At 42.9% G+C, this 23840-nt stretch overlaps 1 protein-coding gene across 1 annotated transcript in view; it reads left to right on the top strand.

The window, feature by feature from the left end:
* Positions 1–2469: 2469 nt before the first annotated feature.
* Positions 2470–23840, top strand: part of SLC16A12 (solute carrier family 16 member 12) — a 61872-nt gene continuing 40501 nt past the window's right edge. The window contains exon 1 of the mRNA XM_067552815.1: positions 2470–2668. The gene's annotated coding sequence lies outside the window, so the exon portion shown is untranslated. The remainder of the gene's footprint in view (positions 2669–23840) is intronic.

Genomic DNA, 23840 nt, shown 5'->3' with positions numbered 1-23840 from the left:
TCAGCACAGGTTCTTAACAGTACCTGAATCCTATTGAGTAAAATAGTTGGTCATTTTTTTCCATATACTGAAGTAAACGAAGAGTGAGTTAAAGGAAAGTCTGAAGTTACTGTTAAGTAAGTTAAGTAAGAGGTAAGTTTAAAGGTTGTCTATAGGCTCTGTCTTGATGGGCAAAAAGGATGTTTTAAATTGTATTCACTAGATCGAATTAACTGAAAAGTCCTCTTAGAGTACGTCTACACTGCATGTGGAATGAGCCTCCCAGCTCAGGTTCACAGACTTGCATTAGCACCATAAAAATAGCTGTGTAGGATGTTGCTTTGACCTTATGGCTTGGGCTCTCAAGTCCTTCCACCTGCCCTCCCACCCCAGACTTCACAGCCCAAGCTCCAGCCCTGGCCACAACATCTACATGGTTATTTCTAGAGCACTAGTGTGAGTTTGTGGAGCTGGGCTGGGAGGCTTCCTCCCCCATGCAGCATGGTCATACCCTTAATGCTCATGTTGATCAAAGAGGTTTGTCAATCCTGTTAAACTAACTTGACTGAGCCAAAGCAATTAAAGAAATCACACTTAATTCATCAATCAAGGCAGAGTCAGAGGGATTAAAAAGTTTTTTGTTTTGGTTTGGTTTGGTTTCTTTTGGTTTTTAAAAAAAGCCAAAAAACAATAAAGCATCCTATCCCCATTGGTATGGTAAAACCAATGGAGATAAATCAACTTGCAAAACCAATTACTAAAAGTAGGGCAAAAAAGTTAGTTCAGTCTAACACGGTACCTTTAAAAGCAAAGTCAAAGGTTACGTCTCAAAAGTTGCAAAGAAAAAGCCAAAAAAAAAAAAAAAGTTAGTGGTAAAGCAGTTGCAAGCAGTCCCTTTTGCTTCACTTGTTTTATTTTGTACGTTACCAGTTACTTTTTTTGAGATGACATTTGACTTTTTCTCCTGCTGGGCCACTTTAGGACTTTTTTGTTGTTGTTGACAGACTGCATGCAACTGCTTTACCACTAACTTTTTTTTTTTTTTTTTTGATTGAAAGGTTATGGGGAAGGCACAATAGCATCTGAGGACATGTCTAGATGGGCAAATAAGGGGAGTTTCTCCACTCATGTAGTTTTAGCACCTGCTGTCTTTTTTTTTACCATGTTAGCTAATGTTCACATTAGGATATTACCCAGCAGTTTGTAGGTTTTCATACCTTAGCCAGCTTAGGTAAACCCTTGGCTCCCAGTGGTTTTTTATCTTGACCTGCTAACCCATGTGTAAATTACACCTGCCTTGTCCACACTAGGATTTTATCATGTGTTCTCTAATACATGGTAACCCTCCTGCCCCCAAATACATACTTTCTTTTTTTAGTGTGGTTGCATTGTTAGAGTGTTTGAGTTGATCATTACGCTTCAGTGTGACTGGTTCAATTGAAGTGTGTCTACATGGTGGTAAAGGAGACTCTTAATTGAATTAAGCTAACTCGGTTGAGGAAATCAGATTGAAAAATGAACTATTTTGCCCATGAAAACTGGGCTTTATTGTGCTGAATACAGGCCATCCAGCCCTTGTTTAGACTAGATTCAACATGTGATGTTGACACATGTAATATGTTTTTGAAGTCCAGCGTAGATTTTGAAGTCTAGTGTAGGCACACTGCTTTAATCCATGATAAAAATGGCTGAGATAAAAGGGGTAAAATCACACCATAAATCTTAGCTTAGACAAGGCGTGGACAGCCCTGGCATAATTCACTTTCCCAAATTAATCTCAGCTTTCTGTTTGCTTTTGCTACCATCTTTCTTTGACAGCTCCCCTTGACTGGACAACAGATAATTGCATGAGTCTGTTTTAACCATTTCTGAGAAGATTAGCATTGGCTTGAGATAATTCTGAATGAAGTTCAGTGTTGGAGAAGGTGCTGGGTTTATTCTACTGTTTCCAATGTGGTGTAGATTTAATTAAATAATTCCAGACTTCTTTGTCAAATACTAAGATGAAATAATGAGCAGTTCTCATTTCAGCCAGACATTAGCTCTTCCCTAGATTATGTGGTTGACAGTTTTTGTAAAATGACTAACATTGTGAATAAAGACATGATATGGGATCTCAGAGGGCGGATTTTGGATCTTAAAATCCAGAGGAATTTATCTGATACTTTACAGGCTGGCTAACTTGGTGCCTAAACTACTTGAAAGCTCCACATTTTCCCAACATGTGCTGATTATATTGGTTAATTCTTTACCTCTGAGTATTTAATTGAATCAAAGAGAACCCATTCAGGAAACAAAAAGTAACACACTGACCTCTCATTCCAAAAAAGCTCTCTACCCCCGCCCATTTGGAGACAATCCAGATCAGATTTAGCTCTTTTCAGCCCTGTTTCTTGTATTAAATCCTTGTGGTTTAAAGTGGCCCGTGTAAAGCAAGGAGAGAGCAGGGCAGTTTGTGTAATCCGATTCCAGTGATCTAGGGGCCAGGATTTCATTGTAACTTGGCTGAGGGTGCTGCTGAAGCTTCTATAGCACACAGCTGATCTGCACGAGCAGAGGTGGAACGCGCCGGGCAGCCCCTAGGAGGAGTCTGTATGTACCCCTGACTGAGCACCGCTTCCACACAGCGCCGGGGGCAGCTCGGATCGTGCGGGGCAATTCAGTGCGGCGGCAGCACGCACGACTCGAGGTAAGTGCCTGCTGCTGAGGTTGAACTTTGGTTGGGGGTTAAGGTAAGATCTTCGGAGGAGAAGGGCTGGCTAGGCGGGGGTGGGGATAGAGCGTGTGTGCGAGGAGGCATAGTGGGGAGGGGAGGGTGCAATAGGAGATAAAAAGGGATCTGGGGGGTGTTAAAGGGAGGAGTGCGGGGGGGGACCTGTGGGTTTAAGGGTGTGTCTGAGGGTGGGGGTATGTATTATTATTTGTATTGCAATAGCACCTACTGGCACCACTCATGGACTAGACCCCACTGGGTTAGGGGAAAAGTGTGTGTGTGTGTGTGTGTGTGTGTGTGTGTGTGTGTGTGAGAGAGAGAGGGAGAGATGGGGGGCTAAAGGGGTGTGGGGTTCTGATGAGGGAAAGGGGCATGGTGGGGATCGGTGTCTGGGGGGCTGGTCGAAAGGAGAAGAACAGGAAAGGAATTCAGATGAATTGTTGCTTGTGTAATGACAAGCGATTTTCTCCCTCTGCTCCTGCCACCCCCGTTCACGTTGTCAGGCAGCCCAGTCCCTTAGCTGGAGGAGACATCCAAGGTGCAAAGGCAGCCAATGGCGAGAAGGCTTCCACATGCTCCTCTAGTTAGATCAGCTAGGAGCCCTCCCGGGGAAAGTGGCTTTTCTTTGGCTGCAACAGTCTCGGGAGCAAGGCTGTGTCGTTGCCTGGGGGAGGCGAGGTAGAAAGCGGACGGGACGGTAGCACCGGCAGGGGTCTGCCAGGGCAAAGGGCAGCCTTGGTCTCTGCCTGCTTGCAAAGTGCAGGGACCAAGGCAAGCCCCAGAACTGCCCTGGAGACAGAGGGGGGTCAGAATGAGAAGTCTGAGAAGTTAGACTTTTGCCTGCTAGGAGGGGTTTTAACTGGGAGATAGGGTGTTTTTGAAACTTAGCCAACTCTGCACTAGACCAGTTTTGCATTCTGCCCTTGAATGGAAAGGCAGCACACCCAGTGAATTCCGTGGGGAAAGGAGTGCTGCTCTAGGGCCGGGCTGTGATATGTTACTCACATCCAGTAGCATAGGGCTACTTGTGGAGGACAATCCGCTTCAGTAGCACCAACTCAATGTGTAAGATGGTATCCAGGAAGAGTAAGGGATGGGTACCATTCTGTGCTTGTCTGTCAAACATCCTTCCTGTAATGTGGATTTTGGAGACAGTGTTTTGTGGTAGGTGGACCTATATTTAGACCTGCATGTATGAAAATGGTTTGCTGTAGTGTAATATAAAATTGTAAATGTGACTATTTTAGAGATGGTTTAAAATTTTTGAACTTTGACAATTGTATACAAAACCAGACATATCATAAAAAATTGTGTGAAAAATTCATTCCATTTTCTAGTCAGGTAGTAGAAAAGTGTCCAAATTCAAAACATTTCAACAGGAAATGTGGAATGAAACTTTCACGACCCCCCAAAAAAATTAATTCAAGAGTCCCATTTTTTTTTACCTGCTCTACAATATTTACATTTTTTTTGCTGACTAGTGTATAATAAGGCAAACTTACATAGAAGTCCAATAGTTTTACTCACATGAATTCCTTAACCAGTATTTTAAGTGAATGATCTTCATACTCCCTCTACTTTTGTGGTTTCCAAATGCAGAAGCTTTTATCTATTTATTTATTTTTAAAACTTTTTTTTCAATTTTTCAGTTTATAATGCATCAATATGATTAACCATGATACAGTCAAAAAATGGTTCAACTGTCCAAATCCCCAGATGGTGTCACAGAATGTAATTCTCTTATTGCTTGTGATACCTGTGCAAATATAACTGTTCCAAATTCTTTCGGAAATAATTATTTCAATATAAGAATGAACATTGGAGCATTTGTAGCACAAGCCTATGCCTTTGTAGTTTGTAATATGTGCAGAGTGGATTGTCTTTCTGTCAGTCCATTACCTAGGACTTGATCATGTAAAACCTTAGTGATGCACATGGTCCTTACTTATAAAAGTAGTCCCATTGAAATCAATTAAAGTAAGTGTGATGAAGGATTGCTAAAGGTGGCCCATACTCTTCTTAAAATGTCAAATTGAAAATGGTGACTCAAATAGGGCCCAATCTTGTTGATTGCCTTCTGGGAGGTCCTCAGTGCCAGGGACAGTTGAATGCTCAGCTTCTTGCAGGACTGAGCCAACCCATAAGTATGAAGTAATACACATAAGCAAATACCTTCAAACCTACCTACACAAATAAATATTTAAAGGCTTTATATACAATTATTACATGCTTGAGAATTCAGCTAAAGACCAAAAAGGTAAAATGGTAATACTTATAATGCCGCTTGGCTGAACTAATGCTTTTTGATTAATTTGCCATTAGTTTACTTTAAACATGTTTAATTTCTCAGAATGTCCACTCTTAATGAACAAGTGGGATGCATTCAAGTATGTTTGCCTGATAACTTTCTGACCGCGTTGATTTTATTGAATTAACAAGCTAGTTGGAGCAGCCACGTTCTATTTGTTGTTGTACGTCTGCTCCTGCAGAGTCAATGAAAAAACATTTCTTTTAATGCTGGGAAATTGCAGGGAGAATATGAAACTTAATGAAGTGTAGCAGGATTACATTTTGTTCAAAAGCGGTCTGTTATGCCTTTATTATAAGTAATGTTATTTATGTAACATAATCATTACAATGCAATCTCTCACAAAAATAGTCTGTAGTATTATCAATTCATTACTTTTTCTCCACTATTTTATTTGATCCCTATTTTTCCTTTGTTTTATTTTGTTTTCTACTTTTCCATTACCTATGAGTGTATGTGGCAACACCATTTTGACTGAGGATGTGTCAGTACTTTCTTTAGAAGCCTCCATTTTAAGCACTTTAAAACTCACTCATTAACTTTTGCTTTAAATTAAGACTGGAAAATGGCATGAAATAAAATATCTCAGTGCAAGAGCATGTATTTTTATTTCATAAAGCTTTGTTAAAATTGATTTAGCTACCATTCTTGGAGGAAAAGCTTGAAAACTGAGTATTTTGTCTAGTTTTGGGCTTGAGTATTCATCACATATCTTTACCTAACAAATGGCTTTAAAGATACACAGTTTAACTGACTGTTAAGGCTGGGCCAAATGCTGAAATCCTTTAGCTCAAGCCTATGGGGAGAGATTTTCAAATATTTTAGGCTTGCACATGTAAAAACTGCCTTTCTTAGTTATTTATTTATTTACTGCACTTGTATGAAACAAAAAGAAATGTAATGCTCAAACATCTTAATATGATCATTTGTGCATGCAGTTAACAGATAGGTGTGTGTAGCCCATGGTAACTGCACACAGAAAGAAGGCATACACTTTTATGTATATTTGGCAGATGTGATTTTGTGCCTAGGATCTAGGAAAGCTTGTCCTTATTGATTTTACTTTAGTGGTATTTGGTCATAATTGTAGTCAATTTCAGGAGACATTTGCTTACCATTCTTTGTTGCAGTATGGGAGCTTTACAGTCCCACCTGCCATGCAGGAAGGGAGCTTCATATTGATAGGAACTGAGTGTTATTCACTGGAATGCATCCTGCCAGTCTGGTGGAATTGTAAGGCTCCAGGAGCATAGTGCGTCCAGATAATAACCAATACTGTTTTTGTAAAGCATGCTGAGATACCCTAAGCATATAGAGTAGTTAAAAGTAGGCAAAGTTACCTAATCACAATGTATGCTGTTTACGTACATCAAGATTACACACTGTGTGCACTTTGAATGTTCTTTGGACATGCTGTTAGTCTTCCATACTCTAAAAATGTTATGTAACTAGCCATGTTTTAATTTAGAGGCACACTTTATTTATATATGGAGATTGAAAAATCAGTGGGGCACAGAAGCTTCCAAACCCCACTGTGAACTGGTTTCTGACTGGAATAAAAGTTTGTTTTTTTTATATTAGTATTTTAAATTCCTATTCCCATCCCTGCCTGACACACACTTTCTTTCTATATGATGATCCTACTGCAGCATCTTACAAAATGTTTACATTAAAAGAGATTTCTGTGGTGTTCTGTGTGGGCACCAATAGAAAACCCTGCTACACTTCATTGTTCTCAGAGATTGGGAGAGATACTGTACTGTAGGGGCAATTTACTGCAATTGTAAAAAACTGTGGTACTTCTCACTATTTCATTTAAGTTCAAGAGACCTCTGATCGTCCCTGCTGTACATTTCTAACAGGAACTGAATGTGATACTAATGTGGGGAAAGTTCTGAATTACAGTTACTTGCTATTAAAGTCCTGAGACAGTGGTGAAAAATGACAGCATTGCTGTTTTCTAACATGAAATGTGTTAGAATAAAGAAAACAGTATTTTCCCTAAAGCTTCTCTGTCTCCATCTCTTTGTCACTGCAGTTTCATCTGAACCCTTCTTCCCTGAACCCATTTGTTTGGCATCCATTTAAAGAAATAGTAAACATATTTCTAGGAGTCTACTTAAGTCTCAGAGAAATCACACATTTTTTGCAGGTTGGTCACAGCATAAATAGCAAATTAACATATCTATGACATTTGCTTTTTCCATGCCGCTCACAAAAAATGTGTGCTTTCTCTGCAGTGTCTCTCAAACCGGGGGCTCCGACCCACCAGGGGCTCACAAGCCTGTGAGGGGGTTGCAGTATCGCCACTCTTACTTTTCCACTGCTGCTGCTGGTGGCGCTGCCTGAAGCGGGGTGGCGGGAGACCAGCAGCTGCTGCCCGGGCTCCCAGCTTTGAAGGCAGCTCCGTGGCCAGCTGTCTCACAGAAGTAAGGGTGGCAATACTATGCCACCCTTCTCCGCTGCTGTTCGTAATGGTACTGCCCTCAGAGCTGGGCGCCTGGAAAATAGAGGCTGCTGGCCAGGCGCCCAGCTTTGAAGGCAATGCCACCACCACCAGCAGCACAGAAATAAGGGTGGCAATACCATGCCGCCCTTACTTCGCTGCTGCTGCTGCTGGTGACGGCGTTGCCTTTAAAGCTGGGTGCCTGGGCAGCAGCCGCTGCTCTCCGTTCTGCCTTCAGGGTGGCCAAAGACCATATTTCATAGGGGCGACAAAATGCCACAGGGGAGACCCGCTTTCACAGTCCATGATGCAATTTTCACAGCCGCAGATTTGATAGATCCCTCCATATTTCACATCTCCCTGTTTTCTATGCAAACAATCCTTAACAAGAATTAATATTTAAAAACAAGTTATAAGTCCACAAACACCATTGGCGTCACCATTCATCCCGGGAATAGGGTTTTTTCCACTGTTGCACTTGGATTATTCAATCCCAAAGGCATAGGTTCCTGTTCAATGGGGTAGAGCTCTTCTCAAGAGAATTATCTGCTGTGGAGGGGAGTCCCATTGCCACGTATCAGTTCAACTGCATTTGGAAGCAGCTAAAGATGCTAAACTTTTTCTGCATTGCCTACCTTGTTCAGTCTTGAGCGTGTAGGATTTCAGGTATGGCTGGACGTGGTGACGCAGCTGGTGTTGGCCAGTATTTATTCCAGTTCCACTTTAATTAGGGCTGTGGTCTCACGGTCTAAGGTTTGGTGCCTTTCACTACCCTCTGGGTAATACACGTGGCTCCTTTTATGGATCTTGGGTAAAATTCTGCAGTCCTTACACAGCCCTCAGTAGGGTAAAAAATGTCCTTGGGCTGGATTGTAGATAGCCCTGCATTGTGGGTTGGAGTGCAGAAGCACCCATCCCAGCGGCAACTGTGGGGTGCAGTGTGCTGCAGGGAGACACACTACCTCTGTGAGCTCTGAGGTGCACAGAAGGCTGCTGCTGCACCATTCATAGAGAGGGTGCAGCGTCCACTTCCCTCTGCTGTCCCTTCCCCACTCTTCCCTGCCCTGCCCCTCTTACAAAAGATAGCCCGAACAGTGTCCGTAGCTGGAGCCCATTGACTTCAATGGGAGTTTTGCTGTAGCGAAGACTGTGGCCTAGTCTACACCATAGCCTTTTGTCCACCAAACTCAGCTTTTTGCGCCAAAACAGTTGTGGTGTGCATGTTGCAAACACACCCTCCCGTCCCCCCCACCCCCCACTGACACAACTCCCCTGATTCTGCCACAGAATAAAACCACCTCGATGAGAGGCGTAGCGCTTTTTGCACCAAACTTTTTTAGCGACAAAGCATCAGTGTAGACACCACGCTTGGTTCTGTCACAGTAAATGGCCTCCAGGAAGTGTCCCACAGTGCCCATCCTCATTGCTCTGGCCCTCAGTTTGAACTTTGTTGCCCTGCAGCCATCTGCCTCTCCCCCTCTGAAGTCCTGGACATGTTTGAAATTCCACTTTCTGCTTGGTTGGCTTGGAGAGATCACATCTCATCTTCCCAGCTGACCATGGCAGCTCCACGGGCCAAATGCTCTCCCGCTTGGAGCACACCGGAGCTTCTGGAGGGGATCAGCATTTGGGCAGAGGAGGCTGTGTAGTCCCAGCCCCGTTCCAGCCGAAGAAATTTTGATATGTACAGTCCAATTTCTCATTTAATGGTGGAGAAGAGCTATGAATAGGACACGCTGCAGTGCTGTGTGAAAATCAAGGAGCTGCAGCAGGGGTACCAAAAGGTTAGGGAGTCAAACTATCGTTTTGGTGCAGAGCCAAAGGCCTGCTGCTTTTATAAGGAGCTGGAAGCCATCCGCAGTGGCAACCCCACCTCCATCCCCAAGAGACCCGTGGATACCTCCGCCGGCCTGGAGATAGCAGACACTGGACTCAACCCTGACGAAGTTGTGGACGAGGAGGTTGATGAGGAGAAGGGGATCGGGTCATTTGCTGACATGGGGACCCAGGACCTCTTCTCAACCCTGGAGGCTTCGAACCAGTCCCAGCCCTCCAGCTCTGGCATGCAGGATGCAGAAGAGGGGAGCTTGGGTAAGTGATTTTTTTTGTTTTTTGAGCTGATGCCGCTCGGTTGCATGAGGTACAGCTTCCTTTGCTTTGTTGCATTATACAGCTGGCACAAAAGTAACTGTTTGCATGTGCTTCCCATTCCCCTGTGCAGCTCGGCAGTGTAGTGGAAAAGTGTGTTAAAGCGCACACAGATTTCATGGGAATCCTCCAGAGAAATCTCTAGGAAACTTTTTCCTGGAGGTACTCATCAATCCTCTGCTGGAGATTCCTTGGCAGAGCTGCTTTGTTTCTTTCCCCATTGCAGGAAACTTCCCTGTACCAATGGGCAATCACTTGTGCAGGGACCAAAGCGGCACACAGGCGAGCAGCATAGAGACCTGGTTTGAAGCTGCTTGCATGGAGGAGATTCATCCTAGCATTCCTGCTTACTCTCAGGAGTGACATATCAGCTTCTACGGCCTCTGCCTGTAGAAAATGGTGGCACAATTTGAAATTTTGTCCCTATCTACCTGCATCAATGCCCCAGACAACCACCCCAGAATTTTTTTCCCAGATTGAGTGCCCTCTCCCCCGGGCACAACTCATCATGCCCTGGTTGATCGTTTGAGCTGGGTGCTTGCCAGGCGACAGTGAGAAAGAGGCGTATTTTACAGAAATGAATCGATGTTGTTCTTGCACTCCCAATAATGCTTCTGTTCATTGTTTGTTGTGCTTCTACAGATGTGGTCTTGAGGGAAAACCCCTCCACATCTGCCAAGCGTCTGCAGCTGATAAGAAAACGACCAGGGAGAAGCAAAGAGGAGATGTTCCAAGAACTCCTCCAATCCTCTGAGGCAGGAAAAAAGAAAAAAGGGTATGGAGACAAACTGTGTCCGAAAATCAGAAAGTTGATAGGCAGGAGAGGAGGGAAAACCAGGCGTGAGTGATAGCAGGTCACGAGCACAGGATCAAAGCCATGGAGGAGCAAACGGAGCTGCTGAAGTCACTCATAACGCGGCAGACTGAATTCATGCTTATGCTCGTCCCCCTCTTACAGCCAATCCAAAACTGCTTTCCATGCCCTCCCCAAACTCCACCCACACAGTCCTACCAATGTCCCCGCCCATTTTGGTGCCCCCTTCACTCCACTCCTTCAGACAGCTTCCAGAATGATAGCTGGACTTTACACCCAGCTGTCATCAACTGTCATAGCTCACGCTGCCCCTCACTGCTTTCTCCCCACTAGCCCAGCTTTTTGTGTGTGTGGTGAAAATTTGTTGTTTAATAAAGACATTCGTGAAGAATAAGCCATCTTTGTCTCCTGCACAGCTCACATTGATACACAGTACAAACTGGCTTGCAGTCACAGCATGGCACAGCGCTGTTTATAAAGACACCTTATTGTTGCTCATTGTCAAAATGGCTCCTCAAGGCCTCCCTGATTCAAATGACCCCCCGTTGTGCCCCTCTAATAGCCCTGACATCTAGTCGTTTATCGCCAGGTGCAAGGTGATCTGCCTCTGCGTGCCACCCAGAGGGAAACTTTTCACCCTTAGCTTCAAAAATACTATGGAGCACACAGCAGGAGGCTATAATCATGGGAATATTTTCCTCATTTAGTCTAACTTCCCATAAAAGCATTGCCAGCGAGCTTTTAATCTGCCAAATGCACATTTAACAGTCATTCAGCACCTGCTCAACCTGTTATTGAAATGCTCCTTGCTGCTAGCCACATTACCCCGTATAAGGCTTCATGAACAGTGGCAGTAAGGGGTAGGCTGGATCTCCCAGGATCACTATGGGCATTTCAACATCCCCCATTGGAAGCTTTTGGTCTGGAAAGAAATTCCCAGCTTGCAGCTTTCTGTACTGGCCAGTGTTCCTGAAGATGCTTGTGTCATGCGCCTTCCCTACCCAACCAGTGTTGATGTCAGGGAAACACCCACGGTGACCCACAAGCACCTGCAGTACCACAGAGAAGTATTCCTTCCTATTGATGTACTCCATCACAAGATGATCTGGGGCCAAAATTGGGATGTGTGTGCCATCTATTGCCCCACCACAGTTAGGGAATCCCATCGCTGCAAAGCCATCCACTATTTCACGCACATTTCCAAGACTCTCAGTCCTTCGTAGCAGAATGTGATTAATGGCCTTGCAAACTTGCAATAACACAGCTCCAACGGTGGACTTCCCAACTCCAAAATGATTAGTGACTGACCGGTAGCAATCTGGAGTTGCCAGCTTCCACACAGTGATTGCATTGCGTTTCTCCTCTGAGAGGGCAGCTCTCATTCTGTTGTCCTTGCACTGCAGGGCAGGGGCGAGCTCCCCCCAGAGTTCCACAAAGGTAGCTTTGTGCATTCAAAAGTTCTGCAGCCACTGCTCGTCATCCCAGACCTGCATAATGATGTGATCCCACCATTCAGTGCTTGTTTCACACACCCAAAAGCGGTGGTGCACCGTGCGTAGATGCTCCGCAAATGCAAACAGTAATCTGGCATTGTTTGTTTGCATGGCACACAGCAGGTCAGATGCCTTGGATTCTGGTTCCTAGTGGGAGCTCATGATATCAGTACCCTGACAACAATAGGAGCAGTGCAGGATCCATCCTTTCAGATAGAGATGGTGAACGCTCAGGAAACTGAGGCTGTTGAAAAATGCCACGAAATGCAGTCGAAAATCCATGGAATGACAGGATGGAAATCACTGCATCATGGGATGTTGAGCCCACATCTATGATGCATTGCAATCCTCTCTGCCTTCCCACAAGTCCTAGTGGCACAAGGTGGTGAGTTGCACAGTGGGATAGCTGCCCACAGTGCTCTGCTCTCACTGTCCATGCTAGAGCACCAACTGTGGACATGCTTCAGCGACACAGTGAGTGCTGTGTGGACAGGCACAAGCGTTGTAATTCCAGCACATCTTGATCATCGCTGTAACTTGTGTCAACACTTTCTAGTGTCGACAAGGTCTAGATATGAAATGCAGGCATTGGCCCCTTACTAATAAAACAAAACAAGCAGCCTAAAATTTCCCTTTTTAGGACCCATCTGACCTCCATTAGGGCTCCTATTGATTCTTTAAGGAGCTGTGCTCTAGAATCCAAGTGCTGGGTATCAAAAAACCTCCTTGGATATAGGATTATTCTTGTTTTTGGAGTAGCAAGACACATCCCCAATTTTTATACATTGGGCAGAGGTTTATGCCACGTAAAACAAACTGGGCACCTTCAGTTACCATGTGGTACCTAGATAACCCAGTGATTGATACCTGAGGTAGGATAGCTCAGGCTGCATGTTACGGGACCCTGTAGAACCAAATATAACTTGGAAGCCCCTATAATGCTCTCTCCTTCAAGAATTGAGGCCCAATCCAGCACTCATTACCTGCAGACTCATGAGTTATGCGAACTCCAGAGGCAGTAAATCCTAGCTCAACAGCGAGAGAAGTTTGCCAAAAGATGACTCAAAAGACTCTCCCCCTAGCCAAACCTGCACCGCAGCTGAGAATGGTGGAGCTGCTGTGAAGAATGAGAACACAAGGTGTGTATGATTTTATTGGAATTAGTTTGCTTATCCCTGTTAAACATGACCAGTGGCCTTTCATGCAGCAAATGATGCCATTTAAGAGCTAACTTCAGCTGCAAAGCCTGTGCTTAGAACTGTCTTGTTTGCAAGGTTCTCCATAAAAAGGTGTACTCTGCTCTTTAGCACTTGTAACAAGCCAAGCAATCCTTTCAATTTTTTCCTTTTGTGTCATAATTATTTGTCTGTGCCTCCCTTCTTTAGACTCTCTCACATTTAACTATTTGATGCTCTTAGGGACTGAAATAATGAAGTCAGAGCAGTGGTCCCCAAACTGCGGGGTGTGCCCTGCTAAGAGGGCGCAGAGGAACATTCAAGAGCGTGTGGTGGGGCCTGAGTCAGCCCCCACATGGGGTGGGGATGGAGTCCCATTCTGCCCTCAGTTCTGCTCCAGCCCCGCCAGCTGCAGCACCGACCCCGGCCCCCCAGTTCCCAGTCCTGCTCCTGGCTGTGGCTCCTGGCCCTGACCTCAGCTTCAGCCATGGCCCTGCTCCCGGCCACAGCCATAGCCTTGCTCCTGGACCTGACTCTGGCCCTGGCCGCGACCCCACCCCCTGGCTCCCAAGGGGACACAGACTGGGTAAACGGGGGCTGAGGGGGTGCAGCCAAAAATGTTTGTGGACCACTGTCTTAGAGGATGGTAACTGAAGGGTTCTTTAGTGGCACTTTGAGTCAATGATGTTACCTGCCTTTTCCTGTTGGAATATTACCCTTTTCCCCTCTTTTTTCTGTTATTCTATTGTGAGGTGATTTTTATTAGTTTTATTATGAACTCCATCTTAGTAAGTTATAGAAAAGAATGAAAGAAAGATGTACATAAAGAACTGTGTTTTACCTTCTTATTTACTAATCTCTCCATGGGGGAATTTAGATGAATTCATAGATTAAAGGAAGTTATATTTTTATGGGGAGTATATATGTATATTTAAATATATTGATTTAATGGGTATGATGAAACAGATTTTCAGGTTGATGGAAAGTGTAGTTTTAGGGCCTACTTCTTCTCTAACTTGTATTGGTGTAAACAAGAGTAAGTCCATTCAAGTCAATGAGGGAGAAATGATGTAAACCCATGGTCACTGAGAGATGAATCAAGCTCTCAAATAACCCTGTGGCATTTTAAGTTTGGTCCCCTTCAGCTGTACCATGTATCACTGGTGTTTGCTGTGGCAGGTGCTATATTGCCTTTGGATTTTTAATGTCATGTACAATTAATTGCTATGGAAGGATCATCCTGACAAAGTGCAGAAATACTGTGAATGTGCAACCGAAGGCCAGAAGTAGGTATTTTTTATAATTGAAATCTTGTAATTCAATATTATGTTATTTATGGTGAGTTATTTTGTCACCCTTTTCTTCGTTTTTATTTTGTTGTATTTGATGAGATCTTGGAAGCAGGAAGTTAAGGGCTTTGCTGAGGAGACCCACTGGTATGTAGGGTTTTTTTTTTTTTTTTTTTTTACCCCATCTCCTCATGTATGGATACTGTCCAGTGGGTCAGTGTAATCAGGATTGCAACCAGAGTTTTCCTAAGGAGGGAGACAACAGTTTCCTTTCTCTTGCTCTGCCCCCAGCCCTAAGCTCTCTCCCTGCTGCTATCCCGCACCTTGCTCTGGCCTCTCCCCCTGCTGCTTCCACATACTCAATCCCTGAGCACTCACACTGCCTCTGCACTGGACTTGCGTTCCCTCCCTGCATCAGCTCCACATACGTTCCCCCCCTGCTGCCCCACACCCAGCCCTGCACAGTTCACTCCACATTGCCCCACACCCTGTTCCAACCTTCCCACTGCACTTAGCCCCACACAGTCTCCCACTCCATGCCCAGCCCTAGTCTCATACCCAGAGAGGCAGTCAGGCTGAAGAGCATCATCCCTGCTAGAGGCCAGGAAGTTTTGGGAGCCCAAGACTCCATCTCTCCATTTCCCCAAGAAGCACCAAAAGCCTGGATCCAATCTTCCCAGCCTCCTGGGGACTGGCAGTTCCCGGTGCCCCCTGCTTCACTTCTCCGCAGGGACTGAGTGTGTCCATGGGCACTGGAGGGCCTGGAAAGGTAGGGGGGGGGAGTGGCGCGGGGCACTAAGCGGACTTACAGGAATGCAACACCACTCAATACTGGCCAGCCACTTCTCCATCCTGATGGAGGGGCAGCTAGGCCACATCTGAATGAGTGGCATTGTGACCTGATGCATGAAGTTATAGTGGTGGAGGGGTGGCCAGGCCAAATTTGCATGAGTTGCATTGTGACCTGGCACACAAGGTTGCAACACCACTCAAATTTGGCCAGCCACATCTCTATATCCTGATGGAGGGGTGGCTAGGCCAAATTTCCAGTTCCGTTCAGGGGCCAAGGGGCTGTTGAGCCCCTCAGTGTAATCATGATCTTACAGGCCACCTCCCCCTGGCCTGCACCTGTCCTTAAATTCCGTTTGCAGCTCTGGTGTTCTTTGGAATGCTATCCCCACTGTGTACTGGAACTCTGGAGGTTATGTTTGTGTGCCTGCTTGAAGTCTCTCCTTAACCTTCGCCTCTTCCTAAAGGCCTATAGCTTTAGCCTGCCCCGCAAAGAGGCAGTAACCAAACAGGTAACAGGAAATCTTAAATAATAAGGAAAAATATCCCAAAGCCAAAATGATTTGACTGTCGAGGCGCATGCCAGTGTCATCCCTCAGTCACTTGTTGGCTATTGGATCCTGCCTCACCCATAATTAGACTGAAACCTTCCCTGGGCCAGGAGCATGTGTTCAGTCTTATCTGTGAAGGACCTAGTACACTGTTGATACTAAATAAAAGATTACGTGTTTTAAAATGTATTAACTGTGCTGAGTTTAATGAGGGCAGAGGGCCATCTTTTCAATCACAGGGAATAACTTTTCAGTCTGCAACATAATTGCTTTTATCAAACCTCAGGGAACTGATTTCATGGGACATTCCAGTTTTAGGTTGTGCTGGTTTTATTTTTCTTTGTTAATTGCTAATATTTATGTAGATCAGAACAGTTTTTATTAGCACTTCTTTCTGTCTGTAAACATTCTGATTGCCCAGGAGATGTGTTTTCATTTGAATGACAAAACCAGTCTGCCCACTCTCATCATTGTACCATCCTGCATCATATGCTGGGAGAAGTTTTCCCTAGGATTCATGCACCAGCTGGTCACCTTGTTCTCATAAGAAACCCCTTCTTAAAATACATTTCTTCCATAAATTCTTTAAAATGAACCCAGCAAAGAAAAGTCATCCTGTCTGAGCTGCCTGGGCTACTCAACCAGTCCTGTTTACGCATTGGGGGAAAGCTTAACGTCCATAAGCAGTATCTTCCAGATACTCTCCCCTCTGCCTCAGCCCACAGAACTCCTGATTTCAATTCGGGCTATGTTTTATCATGTGGTATGGTTTTTATTTAATTAGAATTGCAATCTCTTCTGGGCTAAGAAGCCTGTGAGGTGCCATGTACAGCTATGGCACAAAGTAAATTAAAAACAAATCACATCAGTACACTGATTGGCAAAAACTCATCTGTTTTTAAGTGGTGATATTGGTTTTAAATAATCCATCTGTGAAGGCATATGACAATGAAATGAAAACCAGCTTAGCAAGAGTCTGAGCAGCAATTCCACTCTCCAAGGGCCTGGTTCAGTACAAAATTAAGCAACTTCTACACATCAGGGACTGATGTGAGGTCCCAGGAAGCCCCAATTTTGTGATGTGAAAGAAAATATTACCGTTGAACTGGGGCTTAAATTTGATAATTCCCCTGTCTACATCGTTTCAGTCACTTTCCCTCTATGTTGCATTATGCTTGGGTCACATTCATATTTGCAACCAAAAGGGAAAATATAGACTCCATGGAATACAATTCGATGAGAGTAACGAATCTGACAAAGTGAAGAATGTGCTGTTTGCAGCACTGCAGCTTGGAAAAAAAGAACCCTCAAACAGCAAAAATATGCAGTGCATGTCATTACACTAAAAGACACTGGCTTCTACCTTAAAAATGTGAAAATGCTCAGCATTCAAAACAGGATGTTATTGGAGAACAATTACGTTGCCTCAGTTTGGTTTTGGTTTTTGCAAAGTGATGTGGCTGAGATGTAAATTGGCAGGGCAACAAAGTTTCACAACAGAGACATCACTGTGCACACCAGCAAGAGCCTGTTTCCTGTAGAAACAAACACTGTGTCCTTGGATGACATTCTTTAATCCAATAGTACACAATACAAATCTCTCAGGTTTTGAAAAATAATAATTCCAGGTTGCTTAGGGATCCAGATGCGGAAACTGTTCAGTGACCCTGTAGAGTGGAGGTGCAAGAGAGAACCTCAAATTGTATGTTGCTGGTCCACTCTCTGTTATTTGGGGTCATTCTTTCACATTTTAGCTGTGGTTGGACTTTATCCTATTAGTCTTAATTTCATTTACCCTGCTGCAGTAGCAAAGTTAAATGAACTAACAGAGTTATGCAACACAGCTAGTTGTTGTTGGAGAAATTAGAGGTTGGATAGTCATTGTTTGGGAGTTGATATAAATCCACACTGTATAATGCTGCTTTGTTTGTGCTGCAGTCTGGGCAAAAATATCCAAACACACTCAACTGATGTTGAGATGAAGCCTGCATTCAAATGCCTTCTGGTATAGTTTTCAAGATCTGATTGTCTGCCAGCAAGATATGGATGGTAGCAATAATACACTTCCCAAATGAGAGTGTTCACATGGGAAACTGTCATAGACAGAATCACAGAGGCATTTCTTGAAGGACTTTGTTACGGGATTGACTTTACTTTCTGATCTGTGTGTTGTTAAGAGAGTAAATCCCAGGAGACACTTCAGATAACCTGGAATATAAAGCCACCATTTGGTTAGGCTGGTTAAGGAATAAAATCTTTTGCCATTACTTATAGCATAGCACTTTACCAATATATCAAAGACCAGTTCCCTGAAATCTGCTCTAAGACATCAGTTAAAACTGAAATGCACAAGGGTGCAGAAAGAATAGCATCAGAAGGCTTTGTGAAACAGTGTAAAATACATGGAGAGTATTTTAAGGATTGATTTTAAAGAGAAAAAAGGAGGTTGCTTGCCTCACGAGGAGTGGGAGGCAGTTTTTTTACAGATGAATATGGCAGTTTACAGCTGGTGAAATATATCAAATGAAATCTCGCAAAACATGCAGTCCTTACCCCAAGGAGCAGGCAATCTATCTAAAGACGTAAATACTGTCTAGTATACAGATATAAGACAAGGAGTATTGATAGTTGTGCAGTTCTCATGACATTTTATTTATTAGGGTCAAAAGTCTGGGATGCCCTGAAGCATAGCCACTTGGGAATGACTTTTCCACTTGTAAGTAAATTATTCACAAATAATCCACATCTCCCCAAACAGGATTCAGTAACATAGGTGAAGGTTGATGTACATGCATAACTGTGCAGAATATGGTCCACAGACTTTTAAGACATACCTAAATTGTGATGCATAATACATTTGCAGTTGAACTTATTAATAATAAATCAGTTGAGCCTTTCAAGCTAAGAAGAGCTTATTCCAAAAAAGAAAGTTCATAGCCAGAGAGGTCTACAATATTTTTCCACATACAGAACAAGAAAGGCAGTTAGGAATTGTTGGGGATGAATGGGGAGAGGGAGAAAGAAACTGAAGCTGCACTTAACTGGACAAGGAATAAGAACAGAGCTGGCTGACAATGTATTTATTGTATCTGACCCTGTTTTCTGTTTCATTAATTGTCCACAAGCAGACTGGGATTTGTACTAACTTGTTTGTTTGTTAATTCATAATTTTTTGCCAAAGATCTTTTATGAACATGCAATATATGGTTTATCTGAAAACTGCCAAGTGCCTGCTTTTTTGGGTATATAGAATTTGCTATTTGAGTCATGTGATTGCTCACCTGAATCACATAGAAACGGTTTCTCTTCTCTGACAGGATGAACTTACTTTAATAGGAGAATTCCTGAAGAAATCATTGAGGCATTGCATCTTTCAGGGGAAGAAATCTGACAAAATCAATTTTTAGGAATGTCATCCTATGTTTTTCCAGCTATACCTTTTTCTGCTACAATCTCTTTCCTCTAATACTTCATCATTCTTGTTTCTCTTGATGCCTTGTGTAATAAAATGTTTAAGGATAAATAGATTTACATTAATTAGGATTATTGGTAATGGAATCTAGTTAACTAGACTGAGTAGAATAACAGGATAAGATGGTTGTTGCGTCCCTGAAGAGCCTGATGCCTCTTATTCCCTATTGTTTCTGTGCTCCTGGGTTCACAAGCTGATGTATATTTACAAATGACTAGACCAACCCCCTGGGTTAAAGTTGGCCATAGGATTCTCATAGACTTTAAGGCCAGAAGGGACCATCATGAACATCTAATCTGACCATCTGCACATCGCTCAGAACCTCACACACCCACTCCTGCAATAGCTTCTGGCTGAGTTACTGAACTCCTCAAATCATGATTTAAAGAATTCAAGTTACAGAGAATCCACCATTTACACTAGTTCAAACCAGCAAGTGACCTGTGCCTCACGTTCTAGAGGAAGGTGAAAAATCCGCAGGGTCTCTGCCAGTCTGACCTGGGGGCAAGTTCCTTCCCTGTCCCAAACATGGCGATCAGTTAGGCCCTGAGCATGTGGGTTGGAGATATTTGCTACTAGCAGTCATAGATAAGCCATATAACACTGTAGGCAACCCCATCATACCATCCCCTCCATAAACTTATCAAGCTTAGTCTTGAAACAAGTTAGATTTGTTGCTCCCCTTGGAAGGCTGTTCCAGAACTTAACTCCTCTGATGATTAGAAAACTTTGTCTAATTTCAAGCCTAAACTTATTGATGGCCAGTTGATATCCATTTGTTCTTGTGCCAACATTAGCCCTTAACTTAAATAACTCCTCTCCTTCCCTGGTATTTATCCCTTTGATGTATTTATAGAGAACAGTCACATCTCCCCTCAGCCTTCATTTGGTTAGGCTAAACAACCCAAACTCTTTAAATCTCCTCTCATAAAGCAGGTTCTCCATTTCTCTGATCATCCTAGCAGTTTGAATTCATCTTTCTTAAACATGAGAGACCAGAACTGCACATACTATTCCACATGAGGTATTGCCAGTGCCTTGTGCAATGGTAATAACATTTTCCTCTCTCTGTTGGAAATACCTCACCTAATGCATCCTAGGATTGCATTAGCCTTTTCATGGCCACTTCACATTGGCGGTTCATAGTCATCCTGTGATTGACTGATACACTCAGTTCTTTCTCCTCCTCTGTTGCTTCCAACAGTTTATAGCAAAAAAATGTTGTTGTTAGTCCCTATGTGCATGACCTTGCACTTTAAACTATTACATTTCATTCCATTTCTATTACTCTAATCTTCAAGGTCATCCAGATCTTGTATATATTCTGGTTCTGCTCCGTACTGGCAATACCTCCCAACTTTGTGTCATCCACAAATTTTGTTAGCACACTCTTACTTTTTGTTTGCTAGAGGTGGCATAGTGGTGGTTCTTTTAGCTGAGGTATGTGTTCAGATATTGGCTAATGAATAGACATATGATTGTGCAGCCTGGCAAGCCAGTGACAACTTCTCCTCAGAATGTCTCACTGATGAAGTCTAGCTGGGTGTCAGGAAGAAAGATGATGTACTTGCTCCACTTCTGCAGTCCCGTATTATTACCCCATACCCTGTGAGAGAACAGTGCCATTCATATGCTGCCATCCAATACTTAGTTTGATAATCTTCTCTAAAATGACTGCTTGACCAAGTATTTTCATCTTGTAAACTCTCTAATCCACAGGCAAAATGACTGTGCTAGAAGAGGACTGTTTAATGGGAGGGAGATGTGGAGGCTTTTGTGCAGTTTTCCTGTAACTGGTTCATGGATAAATTCATAGATTGGTTTACAGATAGAGTCAGTCTTTGTCTCTCTCTCTTTTTCTTTTCAGGCCCTTTAAATGTCATCTTTCACAGGCCCTGTTGTTATTAATCCCTTAACTTCTATCAAGATGATTCTCTAATCTGCAAGATTGCTCCCTCACAGTTCATTGACTCACTATCTCCTTCTTCTCTTTGGCTAGGTCAATCTTTCTTTTATGGCTCTCTTTCCTATTTCAGTGTAGTTAGTAAAGAGAAAAGGAAAAACCGATGCAGTCTTTCTCTCTGTTTGCTGTCGCCTGAGCTCTGATGTGACTCAATCTCTTTTTGTATGAAACCATAGTTTTCCACTTTTCCTAGTTAGTTTTAGCATCGTGGACACTCTTTAGTTCTTTGTTGTAGTTCTTTAGTTCTGTGCATCTCACCTACCTCAAACCTGGTCTATTGTTTTTTAAGTGTTGGCCTAATCCTCTGTTTTCATGTGCAGTTATTTCTTCAAGCATTCCCTGGGGTTACAGATCCATAAATTCCTTGAATGTGAAACACTGTCATGTGACTTCCTGACAGCCTGTCCCAAACGAGCTGCTCAAAGGTCTCCACATGTTCCTCACCAGAAATACTGTTCTGTTTGCCGCTCAGGTCTGCCTGTGCCACTGGTATCTTACAAGCTGAAGTGCTCTATGGCCACACGATAGGAAATAGATTTTAAAAGAGCAAAAGGGAAAGGGCAAGTGTCTGTACATGACCAGTGTGAACATTTCTATGGTAACTCATTGTAGGGCTTGGAATTGATTATAAAGGGGATGGATGAAGCAAGTGAAGAACATAATTCTCCAGCCAATCACAAAGTCCACAGGTAAAGATGATGAATATTGAAACTATACTCCTGGGTTGCAACAGGTATGGTCTCAAGCAGTACTATGTCTGGAAGTTCTTGCAGATTGTTTCTGTAATCACACAGCTGTTCCAGTGGTGGCTCTGCAGTGGAAACTAGAGAGGTGGTTTTCTTATGACTTCAAAGATGCCTTAAGAGTAAAAAGAAACACGCTTAATGGGAAACAAGTTTAAATATGAATTATTGAATAAGACAAACTGGGACACTGAGCATGGGGAATGTGCCCATTTATTTCAGACATATCAGATGTTCTTTGACTCCTGGTTATAATTTATTAAGAAAATTAACTATTACTTGTGAACAGATCAAAGTTTTTGCCTTGTTTCACAATGATCTTATAGCCTAATAGGTTCTTCCTGTTCAGAGGTTGTTTTGTAAGGAAACAAAGAATATTTTCTTTTGATCTCCACTTGTTTCCTTCTCTTCCATTTTAGTGTGTGACGTTTCCTTCCCACATTGATACTATTGTTTCCACATTGTTTTTTTTCTGAGTTTTCTAATCTCTAAAGAAATGCAGGGTACCAGAAAGAATGTATTGCAATTTTATTATTGAGACAGGTATGATTCTGATCAAGTCCAGCCTGACAGAGAGCTTTGAATTTCCAGGTAGTCTGCCAAAAGAATGAATGATGATTTAGAGGAATCACATGGTTTACATATATATGAATCATTTCACCTACCAGTGAAATGCAGTTATCTGTAGTGTGGAAGTCGGTAACTTTACAATGGGCAGACAGTGACACTAGTGCACTACAGAAAGGGAAGAATACTTTAACCAACTGAAATCATCAGGGAGATTTTTATGTAAGCAGAATATAAATTACCCAGCTGCAGCTGGCCTGGTCACCAGGGCTAATATCCCTACTCTTGTGAAAAATGGCATGGAATATCTAATGACACAAGGGTTCAAAACCTTGATGTCTCATCCAAAGTATGACATTTCCAGTCACACTTGTGTACCCATCATTTTACTGGGATATCGCTTCAGCACTGCTTTAGGAGGCAGAGTGCAGACTATTGAGGCTCCAGCACTATTTCCTGTAGCATGTGTTTCCTGTGGTCTCCAATACATTTATTGGCTAGGTTCAACCCATTTTTGTTTGTGAGATCAGACAGGATCACAGCCGGATGTGCTGCAGGTATAGAAGGAGCTATCTGAATCATAAAATTATTACAAAGATGGAAAATAACTTGAGTGATTTGTATATTCCCCTTCCCAATGTGGGATTGTTCCCTATAATCACGATGGCTTTGTCCAATCTAGTTTTAAATTATGCCAGGGATGAGGCTTCCAGCATTTTCTTAATAAAATGGGATGATTGAAATGAAACACTTTTCAGAGTATCTGCTGCAGTTAGGGTCACAATATCTATTTTTTAAAATAATGTTTGAATTAACTTACTGTTAACTAACATCATTCTTGGAAAACTTACTACTATTGCTTATGTTGCTGGAATGAATTTGTACAATGTAACACATTTATAAAGGGTCTATATTTACACCAGGGATTTATACATCTGTTGGATTAACACCACCTCTGGAGAACATCTTAAGTATCTACATTGTAAAGGTTTAAATGGAGGAGTGGGCTATTTGAAAAAACCCAGCTTACTCAAGGAAGGAAAATGTAACTTTCCTGAAAGCAGAGATGTGTGTCTTTTATGGAAAATCTTCAGGGAATAAAGAGATACTATACGCTCTCTAGCTAGATCTGAGATTTTCTAAGAGTGTTGTGACAAAGTTATATGTCTGAACTATATATAAATTAGGGAACTATTTGGAGGATATAGAAAGACATCTTATTAGCAAGAGGAATTATGAAGTCAGGCTTTGAACTTTTAAATGCTTGAATGACATTTCTGTTGAAGTCCTAAAGGACCAGTATCGGAACTGTGGCTGCTTGTTATTAAATAATACAGATGATGGTATTGCACGGTTGTACTGGAGTTGTAAATAAGTAGTCAGGAATGGT

This window comes from Emydura macquarii, unplaced genomic scaffold (assembly GCF_026122565.2).
Source record: "Emydura macquarii macquarii isolate MOO-44397 ecotype Brisbane River unplaced genomic scaffold, CSIRO-AGI_Emac_v2 contig_1390, whole genome shotgun sequence".
In the NCBI taxonomy this organism is placed as follows: Eukaryota; Metazoa; Chordata; order Testudines; family Chelidae; genus Emydura; species Emydura macquarii.
Note: the sequence above shows the minus strand (reverse complement) of the source record. Positions and strands in the feature narration are given on the sequence as shown.